The 21,513-nt window shown below is 43.5% G+C and overlaps 1 protein-coding gene and 1 long non-coding RNA gene across 6 annotated transcripts in view; one reads left to right on the forward strand and one right to left on the reverse strand.

The window, feature by feature from the left end:
• PRKG1 (protein kinase cGMP-dependent 1) overlaps positions 1–21,513 on the reverse strand; it is a 1,254,852-nt gene that overhangs the window by 995,769 nt on the left and 237,570 nt on the right. The gene's annotated exons all lie outside the window — the stretch shown is intronic.
• Positions 8,431–20,675, forward strand: LOC111556917. Its single transcript, XR_002736619.2, has 3 exons — positions 8,431–8,540; positions 12,143–12,316; positions 20,569–20,675. It is a non-coding gene; the product is annotated as an uncharacterized LOC111556917 (long non-coding RNA).

The following is a 21,513-nucleotide window of genomic DNA, read 5'->3' on the forward strand; positions in this document are numbered from 1 at the left end:
ACATCCTTGCCCGGCCGGTCCCCCAGCACTGGTGAACTGGCACGCTGGATTCACCAAAAAAAGCTAAACTCGTCACAAACCAAGGAGCACAGACAATGCGCACAACTCGAAATTCCTTTTAACTGCCACGACGGGGCGGCCTTAATGCCTGACCTAGACGACTCACATTTCTAAAAAGAGCAGCCCGGCGGGGGGACAAAGGGGGTAGGCTTGTGGCTGAAGGTTACACAGGCACTTGCGTGGCCATTGGCACCTCTGCGACATGCAACAGGGGCCGGATGTCGTTGTGTGATCAACTCAATCTCAACCAGAAATGCTGTGAAAATCCTGCCACCTGAGGAAGCCCCTGGCATTCAGAGTATAAAATTCTAGTGGGAAGCTCCCGTCAGATGTGTGCTGTCTTACTGGCTTAAGTTCTCCTGTTCGATATGAAAGCGAAAAAGAAATCTGTCTGCACTACAAGGCTTTTGCCACATTCCTGTTGCTAAGCAAAGGGAAGCAAGGGATCCAGGGGAAGCTGAGGGCTGTGAATCAGGGGCAGTAAAATTCTAATCACCTCTCGGTGTTACGCTTGGCTGACAGGCTGAGGGAGGGAAGGGCGGCATCTAAATCGGTTTCGTCCACAGGCTCAGGAACGTAGTCACGGTATTCACCAAGGAGACGGCTTCCACGGTGAAGTTTTACAGTTAGAAAGATAGGATCTCAGTTGTAGGAAAGAAATGATAAGGTAACCTCCAGCGGCCTCGATGAGCTGTCTAGGGTCATTTTTTTTCCCAGTAAGTGGTTATAAACCAGCTGCATAATAGAAGAATTAAGACAAGTCGAGCATCAGTTTCTTCTGCAAGGGCAGTAACGTCATCTTTTATCTTAAGAAGGTTTTCATTGCAAATGTGCTAACACAAAGTCTTTTTTTTTTCCTAGTAATTGGAAGATATAGAAGTTTAAAACTTATGAAAGAATACAGGAGCCTTACGGTGATTCATGCCCACAAGGGTCCTTTTTAGGACATTTCAGGTAAAGAGAAATTAAAGAGGACCTTTGGGTTCTTTGAAACAGACACACCCCCTGCCCCCAGGCAAGGGGGTGGGGAGGCAGAGAGAAAGAAAAACAGAGAGAGAAAGAGAGAGAGAGAGCGCGCGCTCGGGCCTCTTTGAGCAATCTATAAATAAATATGATCTATTTTGCATATCCCCCTGGACAGGAAGGTAGGTAGACTCAGGAATAATATGGAAATTTCAGGCTACCTGCAGTCAACTGTTATCTTGAACTCACCTTGGCAACATAAATGGCGAAAAAGAAAGAAAGGGAATAATCCTACATCACATTCACATGCTGGGTTTTCTGCCTTTTGGTTTGACACACAAAGCAAAGAAATTATCATGAAGTTAATAACAAGTCTTGATTAGTGCCATAGATATTACCTGTTAGGGAAAACTTCTGTGATGCATTTTTAAAATATTCATGTTGCTCTTTCCTGAGAAATTTTTATCAACTATGCATTAATAGGTCCTCAAGAAAAAAAGAAGAAACAAGAAAAAGAAAAAAAGCCATCTGAACAGTGGCCCAAGAAAGAAGTTACTGTGCCCCCGTCCTAGGAAAAAAACCGTCAAAAATCACATTTGTTTATGTGTCTACTATACTTTGGTAAAAAGTAAATCAATAATGTAAACAAAAATTACATCTGTTTCGAAACAACCATACCATACCCGACTGTCTTTATTCTAAGGATATGTATTTACTAAAGCAATGGAAAGAACTAGAAATTTACCAGGAAGGTGGGAGAGGGAAATATTAGCAGTCAAATCATAGCCTCCTCGAAGTGCAGTTACCTTTTCCCATCCCTACTCCCCTAGAAGGGTATCTATTTTTTTTTCATGTTTATTTATTTTGATAAAGAAAGAGAAAGCGGGGAAGGGGCAGACAGAGAGACAGAGGATCCCAAGCAGGCTCCGAGCTGTCAGCGCAGAGCCCCGTACAGGTCTTGAACCCAGGAACTATGAGATTATGACCTGAGCCGAAATCAAGAGTCAGATGCTTAACCGACTGAGCCCCCCCAGGCGCCCCTAGAAGGGTATTTATTGATATTTACCAACGAGTTAGCATTTCCAAGTCCATTACTATCAGGTACTCTTCTCCTTGTTCACAGGGGTATCAGAAAACACCCTGCCAGATGCTCACAGGTATGACGGGGAACAAAACCGCCCGTTCCACAACTAAAGGCCATCAGGAGAGAGTTAATTACAGTCTTCACAAGCAATAAATCAATGACCGGAAAATAGCTCATCTACAGAGAAGCAGATGGCTTGCACAGGTCCCTGCACAAAGGATGAGTCCAAGGGAGGAAGTTCATGGGGGAGTGGCTGAGTGCTTGCAGGAACGCCAGAGCAGGGACCAGCAATCAGGTCAACAGAGCGGTGCAGGGAACAGTCATCCTAAGCCCTGACCAGGGCAGGAACCTTCTATTGGCTATTCTGGCTTCATATCGGTTCCAAGGGCAGATCTTTACCCACGCCCCCCCGCCAGCCCATCAGGCCAGTGGTCAGACTCTGCACTGTCCCTTATCAGTTCCCTCAAACATGGCCACATGTAAATAGTCCCTTTCTTCAACGCTTCTCAAACTTCCCTGCTTGAATGTGCAGTTCCTTACGGAGTCCCCTTACTGACCCATCGTCTAAATCACGAATGAAAGGATTAGCGCAGCCACACCAAGGCCAAGGGCCCCACAACCCACCAAAAGGAAGAAGCCTCCCTTTTGATTGATGTCTACCAGCTAATTAGCATTTCCAAGTCTCAATGTATTAGCGTCATGCCCATATTTCTTGTTCAACAAATCCGTCATTGACGATCCCGCCAAACAGTCACAGAAAACCAATATACGAGATAAAGTCCAAGGCACGTGTGTCTCTACTGTGTTTCTAGCCTCCCAGGTGGATTTCTTCTTTCAAAAAGGGAAATGAAATTGTTAGTCTGATCTTTCTCAGCAAATCCACGGTGGTCTCGGTCTCATCTCCGACTTGCATTAATGCTCGCCATCTCTTTTCATTAATCGGTTCCAGATTCTTGCTCACAACGGCATCAAGCTACCAATCTAATCTGTCTACAAATCAGCGAATTGAGTTTCGTTTTAAAAATGACATCCACCCTTGGCCAAGTACAATCTTCGTGTTCCTCCCCTGTTCCTTACAACTCTACAAAGTAACAGAAATCAATAGAGTATTGTGTGTACCACTGTTCTGTAATTAACCTGTCTCATGACAGCTTTATGCCCTAGACTGGGAGCCCTTGAGGGCAAGGACTGTATCTTATGCGTCTTGACATCGTGGGCACCCAGCAAAACGTCAGGGCATTATACATTCATAATCGCAGTTCACCGAATTAAATTGAATTAAATGCGGTGTTTTTTAAATTTTCTCACATCCTTGGGCTTTTTTCCTCTTGTAAATATTATGTTTTATCCAACCCAGTATTTACGTCCTCTGATCAAGAAACTGTCATGTGTTGGGGGAAGACAAGTATGACTCCTTCCTGAGAGGACCCTGTGGTAGAAACATCCCATCACCTTCTCTCTTCTTGTCCCGAACAGAGTTATAAGGCCTTTCTTATCGTGAGCGTTTCAGCCTTTGACACATTTCCTACAGCATCGACACCTGTGCTTGGTTACCCGGCTCTTCTCCCGACATCGTGTCCTTTTTCCTCTGTGTGATCATTAGGGACCTTCTCAGCCAGTCATCGATTCACGGTAGCTTCCCTGTCCTTCCTCACGATCATTCGCTGTTATTCTATTTGAATTTCAGGTATGAGAGTCCGCCAACTTACCCAGCAGTCTTTTCGTTTCAGGCCAAAGGGCCATGCTCCACTCTTTCCTTTTCTTTGGCCCAGATGGCAAACATTATTTTCCACTGGAGATGATGTGGAGCATCGGGGTCCAAGGCTTTAAATACAGGTCGTGCAGATAGAGCAGTTGAGAATATCGACTTTGGACTACTGAATCGCTGATGCATTTAAGGGCATTTTCATTTGCTCAGTCAAGCCCTCCTCCAGTTTGAGGAAGGCGGGGGTGGGGGACTGGCGGGGAGAATTATCACCTCTGCCTCTGAACTTCTACAGGTTGTCAGATTTGGGCTCTGATCGTCTGAAAGGACAGGATCCGGCAGGAAGAGGAGGTGACAAGAATCACAAGCTAAAACAACATCTGTCATGTGAAGTGTGACATTTGCTGTCACTTTATAGGTTTGGGTTTGCCAGGTCATCTGTCCAGCTGTTTATCCCTGCCTCCTGAGAAGCTACACTGGGCTACCTAGAGAGGACAGAGTTCTGGCCCCAATTTTGCCACTAACTCACTGATCTGAAGCAGGAAACTTTATCTCCCCCGGGTTGAGTATCCTCCTCTTAAAATTATGTGAGCTGTAGTCAATGTTCGCTAACGTCTTTCCTAGCTCGGGTATTCTCAAAAGATATAGCAAAATTAATATAACTGTAGAAGGAGGAACTATTACGGATGGAATTACTATTTTAAAAAAAAAAGAAATACTAAGAACCCCTGATGGGGCTTTCTGTGTCTATAGAAAAGATGTAGACTTTTGTTTTATAATTGTATTGAAAGAGATTCATCCCCAAGCTAGCCTAGTTCTGGTCGAGAATCTTCGCCTTGGATCCTGAAGAGGTCAGTACTTTCATTTTCCCAACCAATTAGCCCTGTAAGTAGACAGCTTTCTTCAACTAACTACCAGGGCCGTTCTGGCATTTTCCATCTACGCTACACAAAGGAGGTCTCTCCTGGTATTCGTGGTGGTATTTCGTTTGATATCTTTCAAGTTCCTACATCATTCTGTCTTGGGTAGAGGGCATTCCTTCAACGAAATAAATATATACTGAATACTCTGGTGGAAACATTTTCTTGGGCACTAAAAAGGCCACAAAGATTTGAAAGATCGAGTTCCCAGCCTCAGGAGCTCTGCGGTCTTGTTAGAGGAGAGTTAGATAAGACACATTTAAAGTATGAGAGCTATAAGGCTACAGATGCTACAGCGTGGGAAGGGGCATTTGTTACAAATCCACAAGACTTAATAACATTTTATCTAGCAAGGCTGATGCTGAGGGCTGCAGGAGAAAGAAACAATCTTAAAAACAAAGATGCAGCTATAAGAAAGCCCCGTCATGCCTATGAGACAGCAGTAATTCAATTTGGGTGTGCTGCACTTAGCCGAGTAAAGGAGAGAGAAGCCTGGAATCGTTCCCAAGCATTGCGAGGTGGGACCCGAGACGGGCAATGCGGCATCTAGCTGCTATGTGACAATTCAACCGCAGCCCCGTTCATTCCGCAGGACACATGGAGCCCCTGTGCTGCACCAGGCAGGGGAGAGTCTTTAATGTGTGAACGGCAATGCTCGTTCGTGATGGCCTCCCAGACAGCACAGGCTTCCCGGCTCCTGACAGCAGAATGTTCCTAGGAAACTTGTGCTAAGCCAAAATGGTGCAAAGAAGCAATCGCGGTTTTGGAAAAGCGAAAACCCCCTTCTAGTTTCTTCTGCTCGTGAAAACGGGTGCTGACACAGGTCTTCGGCAAAGCAAAGTGGTAGAAAGCTAAGCGCAGGTACGGGGAGGGGGTGGGGGGGGCTGGACCCACCGCGATGTGGAAAACTGGAAACCACATGGGCAATGCTTCAGTACCTGCCTTAGGCCTTCAGTTACCGATAGCCAATATGTTCTGCAAGTTTCCACGTGCCGGGCTCTGTGTGACACACATTTCAAGAATAAGTGGACTAGCATACAAGCCTTGTGAGGTTGGCACTGTTACCCACACACCTCCTCCTCCCCCCCCCCCCCCCCGCCAGCTGATGGCCGGAGAGCTGAGGCTCCCGGGCGGCCACCGGCCTGCTTGAGGTTACGATGCTCAAAAGTCCCAGGAGCGGAATTCAAAACCCAGGACGGTCGCATTCTGGAACTCGACTTTCCACGACTGGTACAGCCCCGCTTTTCACCTCTTCTAGACTGCACGGCAATGCCACGGCCCTCGGCGGAAAGCGGCAGAAAGGAGACGGGAGAGCACCGTTTGTGGTCCCCGGGGTCTCTGCGGGGACCCGCCCCGCGCTCATGCTGGCATCGAACGCGCTGTCCTCACTCCCTTTCTCGGCACAGAGGAAGGTGTAAAGATATTTTTAAAGTTGGAAATATTTTCACACATTATCCAAATGTGCAAAAACCCGAAATGCCTAATGCCTTTGATTTAGCTGTTTGGCTAAGTGTGTTTTTCATAACCTCCTTACACAGGCGGTAGAATGAAAATCTGGGAAGCCCCAGTTTGAACTTGTATATATACTTGTGAGTGCGCTATTTAGGGTCAGAAGGTGTTAAAACCGGTTCCCAGCGACTTATTTTTGTGTTTTCTTTTTTTAAAAACTCAAGAAATCTGGCATGTTGCTGTATTGTTTTTCTACGTTCCAATATTTCCATCATTTACTTCTGGTTTCTGGGTTACAGATGCTATTTAAGAACCGGTTTCTTTTTGCAAGGTTAGAGAGGGTGTGAGCTGATATTTTAGCGAAGAACAGAAATTCTATTTTAATTTCTTTCTACCGAGCAGCTGGCCAAACTCCAACTTTCTAATTTGTTGATCATGTTTTCCAAAACCATAGTTATTTTCCAGAGAGACCTTTTCCAGTTTTTTTAACCCCAAATCCTTTTTTTGTTAAGCTTTCCCCCCCAGCCCCCCGTTGATTATCTGAAGCTTGCTATCTTCAATGTTGATTTTACCACCGGGTCTGGGGTGCATACATGCCGTGTGAGGAAAACATTTAGAAATTATTTTGATTTTTTTAATGTTTATTTATTTTTGAGACAGAGAGAGACAGAACATGAGCAGGGAGGGGCAGAGAGAGAGGGAGACAGAGAATCTGAAGCCGGCTCCAGGCTCCGAGCTGTCAGCACAGAGCCCGACGCAGGACTTGAAATCACAAACTGTGAGATCATGACCTGAGCCAAAGTTGGACGCTTAACTGACTGAGCCACCCAGGTGCCCCTAAAAATTATTTTAAAATGAAGCCAATAATTTGTCTAGTTATAAATGTATTTAAACTTGAGGACCATGTTCCAGAATTTTTACAGCAGCCCTTTATATTTTAAATGTGAAAGCCTTATGTTGAAACCATGTGTAAAAAAACATTTTTAAATAGCAACAAAATTGTCCACAGTGATCCGACAACTACAGCAATGAAAACTGGCTGTTCTCTAACATTTGGGGAGTCTGTTATTCTATTCTGACTTGCAGGTGAATGCGCGCTTTCTACACTATTGTGAAAAAAAAAAATCATGCTTCCTACTAAAGCACCATGAGTGACACAATGAGTTACAATAATTCTTACCCTTGACTGTTAGCAGTCTACGGGTAAGTTTTTAAAAATGAAAAAAAAATCAAAATATGTATCTTATGGTTTAACAACAAGCAACTCCAATGAGATCTTATTTTCTCCACATGGAAAACACGAAAGGATATGTCAAGATAAATACTATACATACGAGTAAGTGAGATAAATCTGGAATTCACTTGTAGCCATTCTACCACGCAACCCTCTAACCAACAACCAAAAGTCTCAGGGCCTTGAACTTGCTTGGGTTCAAGTTCGGAAACACTGAAGTCAACAGGATATTATTTCCTTTATTGTAAACTTGTAATGAGAAAAATAATTATCACTTGTGTCACAAGTGCTTGTGATTTCTTAATCAGAATTTTCTCTCTTTGTAGACAGACAGGTACTGTGGTGAGCATTTTATTTTTATCAGGACATTTTCCTTTACTTAGTGAGATCATGACATGAGCCAAAATCAAGAGTTGGATGCTTAACTGACTGAGCCACCCAGGCACCCTGACAGGTATCAATCTTTAAAATATATCTTCGTTTTCATGTTTGCTTGTCACTTTTTCTATCGGGAAAAAAAAATTCTCGGCGCGCCTGAGTGGCTCAGTTAAGCATCCGACTTCGGCTCAGGTCATGACCTCACAGTTTGTGAGTTTGAGCCCCGCATCGGGCTTTGGGCTGACAGCTCAGAGCCTGGAGCCCACTTCGGATTCTGTGTCTCCCTCTGTGTACCCCTCCACTGATTGCACTCTCTCTCTCGCATTGTCTCAAAAATAAACACACATTAAAAAAATTTTTTTAATAAAAAATAAATAAAAAATATTCTCATATTCTGTGAATAGAAAATTATGCCTCTGGTTTTTGTTTTTTGTGTTTTTTTTTTTTTGTTTTTTTTGAGAGAGACAGAGAGAGAGAGAGAGAGAATCTTAGGCAGACTCCATGCAGAATGTGGAGCCCAGTGCAGGGCACGATCCCACAACCCTGGGATTATGACCTGAGCCGAAGTCAAGAGTTGGATGTTCAACCAACAGAGCACCCAGTGCTCCAACTCCTGGAATTTTAAAGTCATCATGAGGCTTCGGGAGAAGGTTTGTGGAGGAATCGCCTCAGCAGTAGGGCTTCACAAGACCCATCCCCAGGGCACTGAGTAAGCAAAACGGAAGGAACTTCTAGCAAAGGCACACGGTAACTTCTAAGATAATATTTAGGGTGGCAATTATCAGTATTTTCAAAAATTGTCACTTGGTTTTATTCTGCAAGATGCAAACTCACTTAGGACATACTGCCCGGCAGTGAGTGAAATTTAACCGGACTCTATAAATATTTGGTAAAATGGAATTTGCCATTCTGGCCAAAGAGGAATACAACACTAATACCTAATCTTAACACTGAGAAACAAACTAGAATATATCTGCCTTTTCAGCTACCCAATACATAAAAAAAAAAAGGCAGAGCGTTTCAAAGAGAACTTAGCTGGTGGTTTAAAGGCTTTGTTTCTCTGACTGAGAACTCTGTATTTCTGTAGAAGGCACCCCTGGTTTTCTGCACGGAATACTGCCTCAGGAAGGCTATGTTCCTCTCCCAACACTCTTGCCATCATCAGACAGGACAGAAAGTACTGGTGTGAGTTTCTATATCCAGGTCATATTCTGGTCTTTTGGAGACAGAGAAACAAAATTAACACTAGTGACTTTATTTTAAGCTACTTAAGAATGATACATATTCATAGTTATGTAAAGAGTGTCTATTCGTAGCCCATAAAGCATGAAAAAAATAGTTTGTCCAAAGTATTTGGTCATCAATTTTGGCAAAGATCATAAGTCAATTTTCTGTGTTGTTTTTTGTTTTGGAGAAAGGCATCTAATTTTTTCCTTTTCCATTGAGAAAGGAAACTTTTGGCTGACTTGAGGGTTTTCTGGCTAAGAGTCACCGAGCAGGGGGGATGACAAAAAAGGGTTGTAGACTTTTATTAATTAACTCCTACTTAGGACATTTTCGTTCCTTTGCCTGCTACAGTTTCATCTTCCTGATGCTAGAAGAATAAGATTTTTTTCTTCCTGTGTTAGCCTCATATTTAACGTGGACAATAAACTGCCAAATTAAAACTATATATTCATGAAGCAGAGATGAATCTTGTTTGGTAGGAAAAATGAAAAGTTTACATTCAGACCAGAAAACAAAGCTAAAATGGCTTTTTATCTTTGTTGTAAAATGTACGAGTAGTGACAGGTGTCCTAAAACATTCTACAGGAGCGGCGAGGGGAGAAGAAAAGGGAAGGACGCTTTGCTGGTATTTCCTTCCATTGTCACTCTGAGAAGGAGCTTCTACAATTAGGTTTTTGAAAGGGTTGAATTTTCCCTACAAAAAAGCAGCAACAGCTTCAGTCTTTAGTGCAGTTGGGGTTGTGAAGAATAATGATCTCAAATCGGAAAGGGGGTTCAATAAAGAGAAACAAATGGAAGGTATTTCTCTGAGGAAGGCTGGTGGGTATCTTAGAACAGAAGTGGTTTCTTCATGCAGGATCCTGGGAGGCGGGGACCTCTGTGATAACTGTTGACTGTCTTCGATGACAGTTGATGAACTCACACAGGCCGGCCTAAGCCCATGGCCTTCAGGAGTTAAGTAGCCTGACCGAAGTCACATTACTGGGCGGAAAGCGCTCCGTGGCCAGATGTGGCGCCACAGAGACCCCCCCCCCCAACTCGAAATGACCCGTGTGGATTTGGGAAATATGTACCTCAGTTCTGTCTTTCTTGAACTGAAGAAAAGAGGTCTTCTCCAAATTTTCAAAATGGCTTAGGTTTTCCAGACTCTCAGGAAGAGAATGAATCAGATGTATGACTCAGAAGAAGAAACAAGATGTCTGAGGGTTGGGGGGCAAATTCAGACCTGCCATCCGTGAAACTCTGGGAAACGGTGCAGCGTGCTGTAGAATCTGTTACTGACATCAAGGAGATGTTCTCCGAGGAGGCAAAACCATCCTCCCTAGCGTCCCTACAAAAGGGCAGTAATATTTTCAAACTTTTCTAACTGATCCAAACCGCCTATTACGGCTGTTTGTCACAAAAATGTGTCCGAATTCCTCATTTATATTCTAAGCCCAAGCCATATACATTGAGGCAATGAATTCCATTCACCCCTTTCCTGTTTGGTAAAGTTGTATTGCTTATTTGAATGAAAATAATCCTTTTCCAGTCTTAAAGAAAGCCATCTGGTCCTGATATTCAAGAATTTGGTGAACACATCCATGTTTACTCCAGACTTATAAGTTTCAATAACATTCCATCTGGAATACATTTCCCAAACTGAAGCACTATTTTCATTGCACCCTCATACTGAATCCCTTCTAGTTTTTGAGGATCTTAGAGGCTTTTCTTAGAAGAATCTTATATTGCATCCCAGAGTGTAGAAACAAATTCCATTTCATAGTCATGAATACAGGATCCTGTTGTAAAATGGGATGTTCTCCTCAAGACTGTTTTGGCTGCAGAAAACAGAAACTCAAGGTTGCTTAGGTTCATTATGTGCCAACAAGGATGTCAAGCATGTTCTTAGAGAAATTGGAAGACGATGGTAGGTCTTGAGGTGGCTCCTTCCAACTCTCTCTGAGTCGACTTCTCTCTTCTCCCTGAATCTGCCTGCCTCTCCCACCCTCTCCCTCCACCTTCCAGATCATTCGTGTCCACATGGTAATCCATATAGCCCAGCGTGCACATCACACTCCAATTGCGGGTTCATCACCGACTGGATCAAATCTTAATGTCACGTTGTTCAAGGTCTTGAGAGAGACACTCAGGTTGACATCCATCCTGTGATTAGATCAGCTCGCTTTTCACTAGAGTTCCGTCCCTAATCCATTAATCACAGGGAGGACTGGAGATGGCCCCCTGACCAGTGGGGCTGCCACTTCTGGGAGCCAAGAGGGAGGCAGATTCTCTGGAAGGGGCTGTGGATAGAGCAGGAAAAGGTCTATCTAGTACAGGGCAGAGAAAGAATTTGTGCTGAATTTTCATCATTTTTTTGGAAGTTGCCCTATATTCCGGAAACTGTGGCACCATTTCTGATTGATCCTTTTGCCAAGAATTATAATTTTGGGGGCACCTGGGGGGCTCAGGCAGTTAAGTGTCCAACTTTTGGCTCAGGTCATGATCTCACAGCTCGTGAGTTCGAGCCCCGCGTCGGGCTCTGTCCTGACAGCTCAGAGCCTGGAGCCTGCTTTGGATTCTGTGACTCCCCCCCCCTCTGCCCCTCCCCCACTCATGCTCTGTCTCTCTGTCTCTCAAAAAAAACTTTAAAAAAAAGAATTATTATTTTGTTTTCGTCACACCGAGGTGACCTCACAAGTGTTTCTCTAAAAGGGCAATAAGATAATGAATACTGTCACCTTAGTTCTGGAGGCTTTTAAATGACAGTTGGTTTAGTATAACAATCAGCTGGGTGTGAAATGCTTATTGTGATGTTGCACAGCCTAAAAACTGTAAACGTAGCGCGTGCACAAACACACACACACACTTTTCCAAGTGCACACCGTTTAGCATCCCCTTAAGGTTTAAAGTGTGTGCACTTCGAACAGTAGCATACCACACAAACGGCTGCCTCTTAAGTAAAGAACTCCAATCCCATATTAGAATAAAAAACAGCACAACCAATCTTTCTGCTGCCTTACTCGCATTTGCAATTATTAACGTGTCTCTTATTGCAAGGCCAGCCATGGGGTTTTGACAACAAGCCGGCACAGGGGTTTGGCCAGCACTGTCACAAATAAACCAATGTGTTCCACTTCCAGAGTCCCAGATACCAGCTCTGCAGGGACACGCAGGTTCGTCTGTACGCATGTCCCCCCTCTACCTCTGTAAGTCTCCAGCGTGAGCCTCCCTTCGAGCTCCGAAGTGAAAAGCAACCCATCAAAAACACTTGGCAGTGTGTCAGCGTGTGGAATCGTGGAGGTCTACGAAGGCATGTATGTTTGCTGCTTTCAAAAGTGGAGGCGGTAAAAATAAGGCTGGCATACCTTGCCAAAAGCACATAAAATCTCAGACTATTAACTGGGATGAGATGCTGTGTTTATATCTGAGGCTCCACCAGGTTCTCTAATAAATGCCATCACATGTCAAGGAACAATAGATTGTGATAGAAAACTTAGCTTGACAACAGCTGAGAGCTACCAGATGAGATACCAATTCCCCAGAAAACTTCAAATCCAAAAAAAAAGAAAAAAAGAAAGGAAAAGAAAAAAACTGTAGGGGAAAAAAAATACATGTCAGACCTTGCTAAATAACTCCAGAATGGTCTGAGCTCATCAGAATCTCTAGTTCAAAATGGGGCTTCTGTGTGTGTGTGTGTGTGTGTGTGTGTGTGTGTGTGTGCGTGTGTGTGTGTGTATGTGTGGTCAGCTCATGTTCAAGAACAGAGCCAACAAAAAAGGATAGTTCTAATAAAAGGCAATTTTCATACACGAGAAAAGGAAACCCAGGTTCAAGCAACAAACCCAGTGGCCACTGGGCTGGGGAAGAGTATTCTTGAAGAGACCAGAAGTCAGGCCTATACAGGGAGGGATACGAAACACAAACACATCATCTCGACCTCTCACTCTGACACGGCAATAAACACCGAACGTGTCGTGAGCCCCAAAGATGGACATTTCTTGGACTTGGTCTGTTTCAATACCCTAACTACTTGATTCAAGCACTCATGATATTCCCATTTTGCCATTAACGTTTCTGAATTTTTAAATTTTTAATTAGGAAACGATACTTTAGGAAGAAAGCAACTAGGAATTGCCCTCTAAAAATTAACTTCTGTAATTTCTCATGCAAAATATGTTTGTTGTGGGGCACCGGGGTGGCTCAGTCGGTTGGGCTTCTGACTTCAGCTGAGGTCATGATCTCGGCATTCTTGAGTTCAAGCCCCACTTCGGGCTCTGTGCTAACAGCTCACACAGCCTGGAGCCTGCTTCAGATTCTGTGTCTCCCTCTCTCTTTGCCCCTCCCCTGCTCGTGCTCTGTCTCTCAAAAATAAATGTTAAAAAAATTAAAAATAAAATAAAATAAAATGATGACAGACCTCACTAAATTTACAAATCGAGGTTCTTAGTCCCATTTTACTTGGTGGGGAAACTGCGGCTCAGAGTCGTTAAGATACATGGCAGAGGTCATAAAAGCTGGCAAGCCAGGTTGTGGAGCAGGGATTTGAAATCGGGTTTGTCCAGTTTCAAGCATCATCCATCCATCCCTTCCACTCTGTCACCTGATGTCCTAAAATTTGCAAGGTCCAATATGTGGTCTAACAAGAAGTCTAACAAGAAGGGAACAGAGGTGGTTTGCTACTGGCATGAACAATGACAAATTTATTCAGGATGAGACAAACTATTGATCAATTCCACCTTACCAGGGAAATGAGATTCCAGGAATGTTTAAATATAATATTATTTATTCATTCACTTATCAAATAATAATCGAGCACCTCTTGCCTGCTGATCACAGTGCTATGCTATCAGACCCAGAGTGAACAAGATCCACGGGTTTTCTACACTTTAGTGAAACACGGGGATATTAAGCCAATTATCACAGAAACTAATGAAAAACTATAATGGACCAGTAAAATGATATCCGTGATCTACGAGCTAATAACAGAATCTGACATAGGCCAGGGCTCAGAATGAAATTCTTGGAGTCAGCCCTGATTGTGTCGAAACCGTAGGATGGGTGGGAATAAGTGGACGAAGAGGGGAAGGAACACAGTCTGTGGCGGGCAGAAGGAAGGGATGTGTAAAGGCCGTGAGGGGAGGAAACCGTGTAGCTCCAGGGAACGAACAAAGGCCCATGTGCTTCTAAGAAAGCAACGGAGAACATGTAGGCAGCACCCAGACCCTGTAGGGCTTTGTTAGCCTAGGGAAGGAACGTTATCTTTAGCAACTTGGGGGTCATGCAAAGGTCTCAAGAAGATGTAAATCACAGTGGCAGCAGACTGGAAAAGGATTCCTTAGCTCCCTGCAAGAAGCTCATCAGACGTGAAATGTACATGCAACTGAAGGCAACTTGTCTAAGAAGAAACCCCCCACACCTAAGAACCACACCCGAGGGGCTCTCCTGCACTCTCCCTCTTTTTCTCTCTCTTTCTCTCAATCCCTTAAAAAGCAATTTACTTAGATGACATTTATTAAATCTGAAGCCGCAGTGAAAATTATCACCATCATCATCAAGGGACGGCAATATACATGAAGAGTTAAATTAGAGAGCTTTCCAAATCAACGTAGCAGCAAATGCTGACATCAATCTAAACTTAACCAACTGCAGCAGCACGACAAGTAGCGAGCGGCCTGGGGAAGCACCTTTTAGGAAGAGTCCACTTAGGCCAGGAGACCCCGGCAGCCGCCTCAGAGAAGAGGCCCTACCACAAGTCCCAAACCCCGGCCTCGGTAAGCCAGCCTTCTGAGCCCAAAACACCACTGCAAAGTCACGTTTCCAAAGGGCAGACACAATTAAAGAAGTTCTTGGCTAACCACATCCACCTTTAAACTCTGAAAAGGATCGTCCAGACATGAAATGCATGGAGACACCTCTAGAATGTTGGCCAGTGTGCCCAAGAATGCAGGTGTGATTGCAACATTTGGTCCTGTGGGGCCTGCAACCCAAATGCTCAAAGTCCAGGTCGCCTTGGGCACCCCGGGAATGCTCCCCTACAATTCCCCTGGCACTCCCTCAAGCACATCACTGGGGGACGGAAAATGCTCTAAGGGCTTAGGGCTGCTCTAAAATAGACTGGCCCAGCATCTGGAGATGTCTATTGCTAAGTTCCATTTCCAGGATCCTCAGACCCACACTGCATTCCTTGGCACGGCACTCAAGGCCCCTCCACAGGGTCCCCGCTGTGATTTATACCATTTGTTTCCTATTCCCTCAACCCTGGCACACCTTATCCCCCAGGGACATGGGTGCTTTACCTGAGCCCAGTGATCCTACGCGACACCTCTTGGTTTCCGTTGCTTTCTCCAAATGAAATGCCCTTCCTCATTGCAGAGCCCTGACTCATCTTTTAAAACTAAACTCAAATGGATAGTCAGGAAGCAATTTGACATTTTTTGAGAGCTTGTTATAAACCAGGCATCTGAGATAAAAGGTGAATAAACCAGAATTCTCGTCCCCATGAAGGCCACATGATCACGTGTCTTTTACATTTCCAGCAACCTCCAGAGTGCCCCTCATAAGTAATGTTAAACACAGGAGCCTGGATATATCCAGGCGAAAATGATAAATTCAGCATGCTACCACCCAAAAGGAGAGCAAAACATTTGAAGTCCCAGCATGTTCTACGCTGTTATAAACACAAATTATCCTCAAGGCCTTCGGGTGTCCTGACTCCTATGGAGAAAAAAAGATATATACTGGTAGAGAATTTATTCCTTCATTTGTTTATTGACAATTTCAATGTGTGATGTGCAAGATGCTATGCTAGGTACTAAAAGTCATAGTGATAATTGACAAGTCTTGATCTCAAAGAACTTGAAGTCCAGTAAATGAGATAAGACACAGATACAAATAAATACGCTGCAGAGGAATAAATGTCAAAAGAATTAAAAATAAACTCCTGTGAGAATTCAAAGGACCCGATAACACCCCTAAATAATGGAGACATCATCTGCCTATCACCATTGTGGAATCAGATGCGGAATGCCTCGTGGAAAATATTAATCAAGTGGTTCATCTGTGGTTCCTGGGCTCATCCAGTTTTCACTGGAACACCTTCTTGCTTCCTGAACAGTCCATCTCCATTGTAGACAGCTCTAAATGTGATTTCTTTCTTTCACTGAACCAAAATTATATTTTCCTGAAACTTGTATCCATTAATCTTAGGTCTTCGTCTGGTAACTTTCAGAGTTATTTCATTTCCCCCTTCCATGTGTTTTTTTTTTTTTTTTTTTTTTGAAAATGTGAAATCAGTGACATTCCTCTTAAGCTTTCTCTTTTATCTATCATCTATTCCTGTTAAGTTCTTTTTGGAAAGATATGAACTAGCCCTCCCAGCCCTAATATCCTCAAATTTTATTAGTATGTCATTAAGCCTCTCTGTGAATTTATTAATAAATATACTGAACCAGACTAAAGTTTCCATCAAGCTGGCATTAATTAATGGCAGTGGTACAGTTAATGAATGTTAATGATTCAAACAGCCCGAGATCTACCTAACAAGATTATCACCCAGCCCAACCCTCCCCCCACCTGATAAGGATGTCATCAGCAACTCTGATACATATCTTGCTAAAATCCAGAGGCACAGTGTCCACAAAAGTCCAGTAATCTACCAGTTGAGTACGTTATTATTTTTTTTTCAAAGTGATGTTTGACCGTATTAGGCCATCATAGTGAACTAACTCTGAATCTTGACTTCTCCTTTTCTAAAAATCAGTCCTGATATAATCCTCCTCATATGCCAGAATCAATTTCAGTTACTGATCTAGACATGAGGGAATCTAAATTTGTCCCTGACTCTTTTACTTGGAAGCTGAAACATTACCAATCTTCTAGTCACTCTCCTTTATTCCATAAATTCTATACAAAGACTCTAGAAACTTCCTAAGCCCCTATTTTTTCATGATGAGATTTGAGGAAGTATCAGCCCGTAGCTGACCTATAAAGCCACCTGTAACCTACAGAAAGGCATACTCATTGTATTTATAATATCAATAACATATGTGTACAGTAAGTGACCAAAACATGAAGTCAACACAGTTTTCTACTTAACAACGGCAAAGACCCTCAACAAAAGGTTTTAAAGGGAAAATATGCTAAAATCTGATTAGCTTTGCTTTGAGGAAATTAAAAAAGCAAATCAATAAACAAATGTGGGTGCCTAGTAGATCTTTCTTATGATAAAACTATACCTCATAAAAATAATTAAAAATTTCATGGGCATCCCCTACCACATGCATTGCAAATCAAAGTTCTCTCTTCCACTTCTAATCACCAGCACGGATTTTATGGTTTTGGGGGAGCACAGGCATGGTGAAAACCGCCAAAGAGTTTTCATAAATTATTTCCAAGCTGGATGATCCCACTGGGCCAGATTCTGCCCACCCTCTGCTCTCTCTAATTTGAGCAGTAGGTGGGCCTCCTCAGTCCTATTCTTGGAATAAACTTGACAGTGAGATAGGGCTTAGAGCTCATACCTTTCTACATACCCTGTAATACAGTCGACGAATGTGTAGAAAGCCCTGTAGGCGGGAAGTCAAATGAAAGCAAATGTTCTTACGTATCTAATAAGTTGCGCAGGCACACCAACATACAGTACGATACAAAACACTGTGCCACCTGGGGAAATTTCCCCAAGTACAGATACAAAATAGTTGGATATTGGGGCACGTGGGTGGCCCGGTCGTCTGAGCGTCCGACTCTTGATTTCGGCTCAGGTTATGATCGCAGGGTTCCTGAGTTTGAGTCCCCTGTCAGCCTCTGTGCTGACGGCGTGGAGCCTGCTTGGGATACTCTCTCTCCCTCTCTCTCTGCCTCTCCCCTGCTCTCCTTTCTCTCTCTCTCTCTCAAAATCAATCAATCACTTTGATATCTGGAAATACCATCTGCTAAATCTCTGAGCAACGAACGTCCGTTGCTACACAACGACGACTTCTCGAGGAGAAGCGGATGTGGACGAGGCTGAAGAGCTCCCGGGGGGTAGAAAGTCCTGCCATGTAGGTGACTGCCCGGCACTCAGTCTCTGGAATGACTCGGCCACGCCTCTCCCTGACTTCCCGGTGATTCTAACGATGGTGCTAATGACACGCGAAACGAGAAACACAGGACCTGAAGTCACAACGTCCCACTGAAAATGGAAAGTCTTCCCACATGCTCCTGAACCTGATACACTTGGATGGAGGCCCGGATCAAGGCAAAGCCAGGCCTCTGCAAACCGCCAGACGCGGCCATCATCTGTCTTCTGCCAGGGTCTCCGCGGTTGCTCATGCCCTGACTCCTCGCCCCTCTAGGCTACGTGTCTCTGTGCTTCCCCCCTTTCATCCAGAGATACAAACGCTCTGTGGGAGTGGCAGGGAGAGGAGGATTGTCAAAACCTACTCCTAATCAAAACACCCTTTTATTTCCCCCTCACGGCCACTCCTATCAGTGAGATATGAAAGGAAAAGAATTAGAGTAACTATATATTTTTTTTTAATTTTTTTTTCAACGTTTATTTATTTTTGGGACAGAGAGAGACAGAGCTTGAACGGGGGAGGGGCAGAGAGAGAGGGAGACACAGAATCGGAAGCAGGCTCCAGGCTCCGAGCCATCAGCCCAGAGCCTGACGCGGGGCTCGAACTCCCGGACCGCGAGATCGTGACCTGGCTGAAGTCGGACACTTAACCGACTGCGCCACCCAGGCGCCCCTAGAGTAACTATATTTAATTCACAGCTAGGCATGAGTGAGCGGCTGCTTCGATGTATTCTTCAGTAGAGTGTCTGCCCTGTGTGTGTGAACTAACACGCTTTTATCCATCCGTTTTACTTCTAAGGATTTATCATTAGAAAACAATCATAGGTAGAATACAAAACGATGATGTTTTTCTTGAAATGCTGTTTTTCTTTTCATGTTTGCTATTTTTGAGAGAGAGAGAGAGAGAGAGAGAGAGAGAGAGAGAGAGAGAGAATGGGGGAGGGGTAGAGACAGAGGGAGACACAGAATCCGAAGCAGGCTCCGGGCTCCGAGCTGTCAGCACACAGCCCGACGTGGGGGCTCAAACTCATGAACTGCCAGATCATGACCGGAGCCAAATTTGGCCATTTAACCGACTGAGCCACCCAGGCGCCCCTTGAAACACTGCTTTTAATTAAAGAATGGAAACAGCTCACAAGAACTGTAAAAAAGAATTAGTAAACTGAGAAGATCCTATGTGGCTATTAAAATTATAGAAATGTATCTCTTCGCACGTTATGTACTGATGATGTACTGAGTAAAAAGACATTTCATCACAAATGGTAAGATCCCATATAAAAATGTGTAATTTATAGTATAGACGTTCACTTGTACAGGTGCGTAAACATGAGCCAGGCGTAGTGATAAGTGCTTGATAAACAAGAAAGCATATGGCCCCTAGGCCCATGGAGCAGACAGTGAGACATCAAATAAGGACACGAACCAGTGACAACAGACAAAAATTTCCATCCACTTGGAACTTAAATTTTCTTCTTAGTTCTATCTTTATGATCGGCACATATTACTTGGGACGTAAAGATAATGATTTTACAAAATGGTCTATATTTTGAACACAGTCAGCTAAATGGCAGAGTTTAGAGAACTTAGCAGTGACATCGTTGGGCAGGAATACCATAAATCTTACTATGCTGGTCTCTCCTCATAAAACTCTCATACTTAGAGAGGCCATCACCAAACTGGAAGCATAAACCAGGCCTGGATTGTAATTCTTGTCTCCAAACCACTCTTCTTCCTGTGAGTTTCTCAGTATCAGTTTTAAACCCATTCATTAAACTTCGGGAAAAAAGTTATTTACGAAATAAATAAGGTTTCCCAACCCTATTAAAGAAATGAACCAAGGAAGTTTTAACCAAAGAAAGGGTCAGAACAGTTATGAAAAGGTCGGAGCAGAAATCAACTAAACATTTCCGACCATTGGTATAAGTAGAAAATCCTTATGTCAGTCATGTATGTATAGACATATAGACATATGCATATACATGTATAGACATGTACATTCTCTAGCGAGAATTAACGCTAGAGTGTTTGAACCAATGAAACCACCAAGATAAAGGGAGGCAATATTGATTAAGGTTCCACTGGAAATCACGCTTGATTTTAGTTCTGTTGAAAAAGAAAAGCAGACGAAACGACTTTGCTCAAAACCACCTTTATTTTGGAGTAATTTTGGTCTTGGAGCGGACTGAGTGAAGGGAGGACTGGCCTGTTCCTTTCTTTCTCTCACGGGGTCCAAGTTTTCCATAGGGTAATAGGGATTAGAATGTAAAGGAGGAGAAAAATGTGTTTGCACCGACTTCTCTTCCATGACATTGTGCCTCTGCTGTCGAGCCTTGGTTTAGACATCCCTGGTTGGACTAGATAACCATCTTCTTTTCACGGTTGTTAGTTTATCAGAGGGATTTTACTGCTTACAGTTTGCCTGCGTAGAAAGATGTGCTTAACTTTCCAGTGAAATAACTCAGAACAGGGGTAGGAAAAAATGGTTCATTTTCATCCATCTTTTCCTTTTAGAATATACTTGGCTTGCTGAAATCATCACGGCAGCTGCAACTCTACACCGAAGGACCGCGTAGAAACACTGACCGAAGGACCGCGTAGAAAATTGTCAATTTTCCAATGTATGTAAATGTGGCTGTTAACCCAAGGAATGGTTGATGGTGCTATTTTGTAATTCTGTGAATTTATACACAGTGAGAAGGAGTGAGTCATCATTTTAGTTAAATTTCGCATTTTAAATAAACATATTTTGGGGTACCTGGGTGGCTCAATTGGTTAAACATCCGACTTTGACTCAGGTCATGATCTCACAGTTTGTGAGTTTGAGTCCCGCATCGGGCTCTGTGCTGACAGCTTGGAGCCTGGAGCCTGCTTCTTATTCTGTGTCTCCCTCTCTCTCTCTCTCTGTTCTTCCCTTACTCATGCTCACTCTCTCTCTCTCTCTCTCAAAATTAAACATTAAAAAATTTTAAATAAATATATTTTGATGTCTATACATACATGGCTGACATAATAATGTAGAAATAAGTTGGGGTGCCTGGGTGGCTCAGTCAGTTAAGCATCTGACTCCGCTCAGCTCATGATCTCACAGTTCGTGGGTTCAAGCCCCACGTCGGGCTCTGTGCTGACAGCTCAGAGCCTGGAGCCTGCTTCAGATTCTGTGTCTCCCACTGTCTCTGCCCCTCCCCCATTTGCACTCTGTCTCTCTCTCCCTCAAAAAAAAAAAGTTAAAATAAAGAATAATGTAGAAGTAAGTTAAATCCCACTTTGTCACTTGAAAATTTTAAAGCATTTACCACTTATGTATTTTATAGGAAATATATCAGGGGAAGATCAGTTCTTGTCTTTTTAAAACATCATTTATTACAGACCTAGGTGGTAAGTTATACTAAATGTGTCCTACATCTTCCGAAAGATATAAAAAACTAAAAGCAAATTATATTTGGCAAAAATATACTG

This window comes from Felis catus, chromosome D2, assembly GCF_018350175.1.
Source record: "Felis catus isolate Fca126 chromosome D2, F.catus_Fca126_mat1.0, whole genome shotgun sequence".
NCBI classification, from domain to species: Eukaryota; Metazoa; Chordata; class Mammalia; order Carnivora; family Felidae; genus Felis; species Felis catus.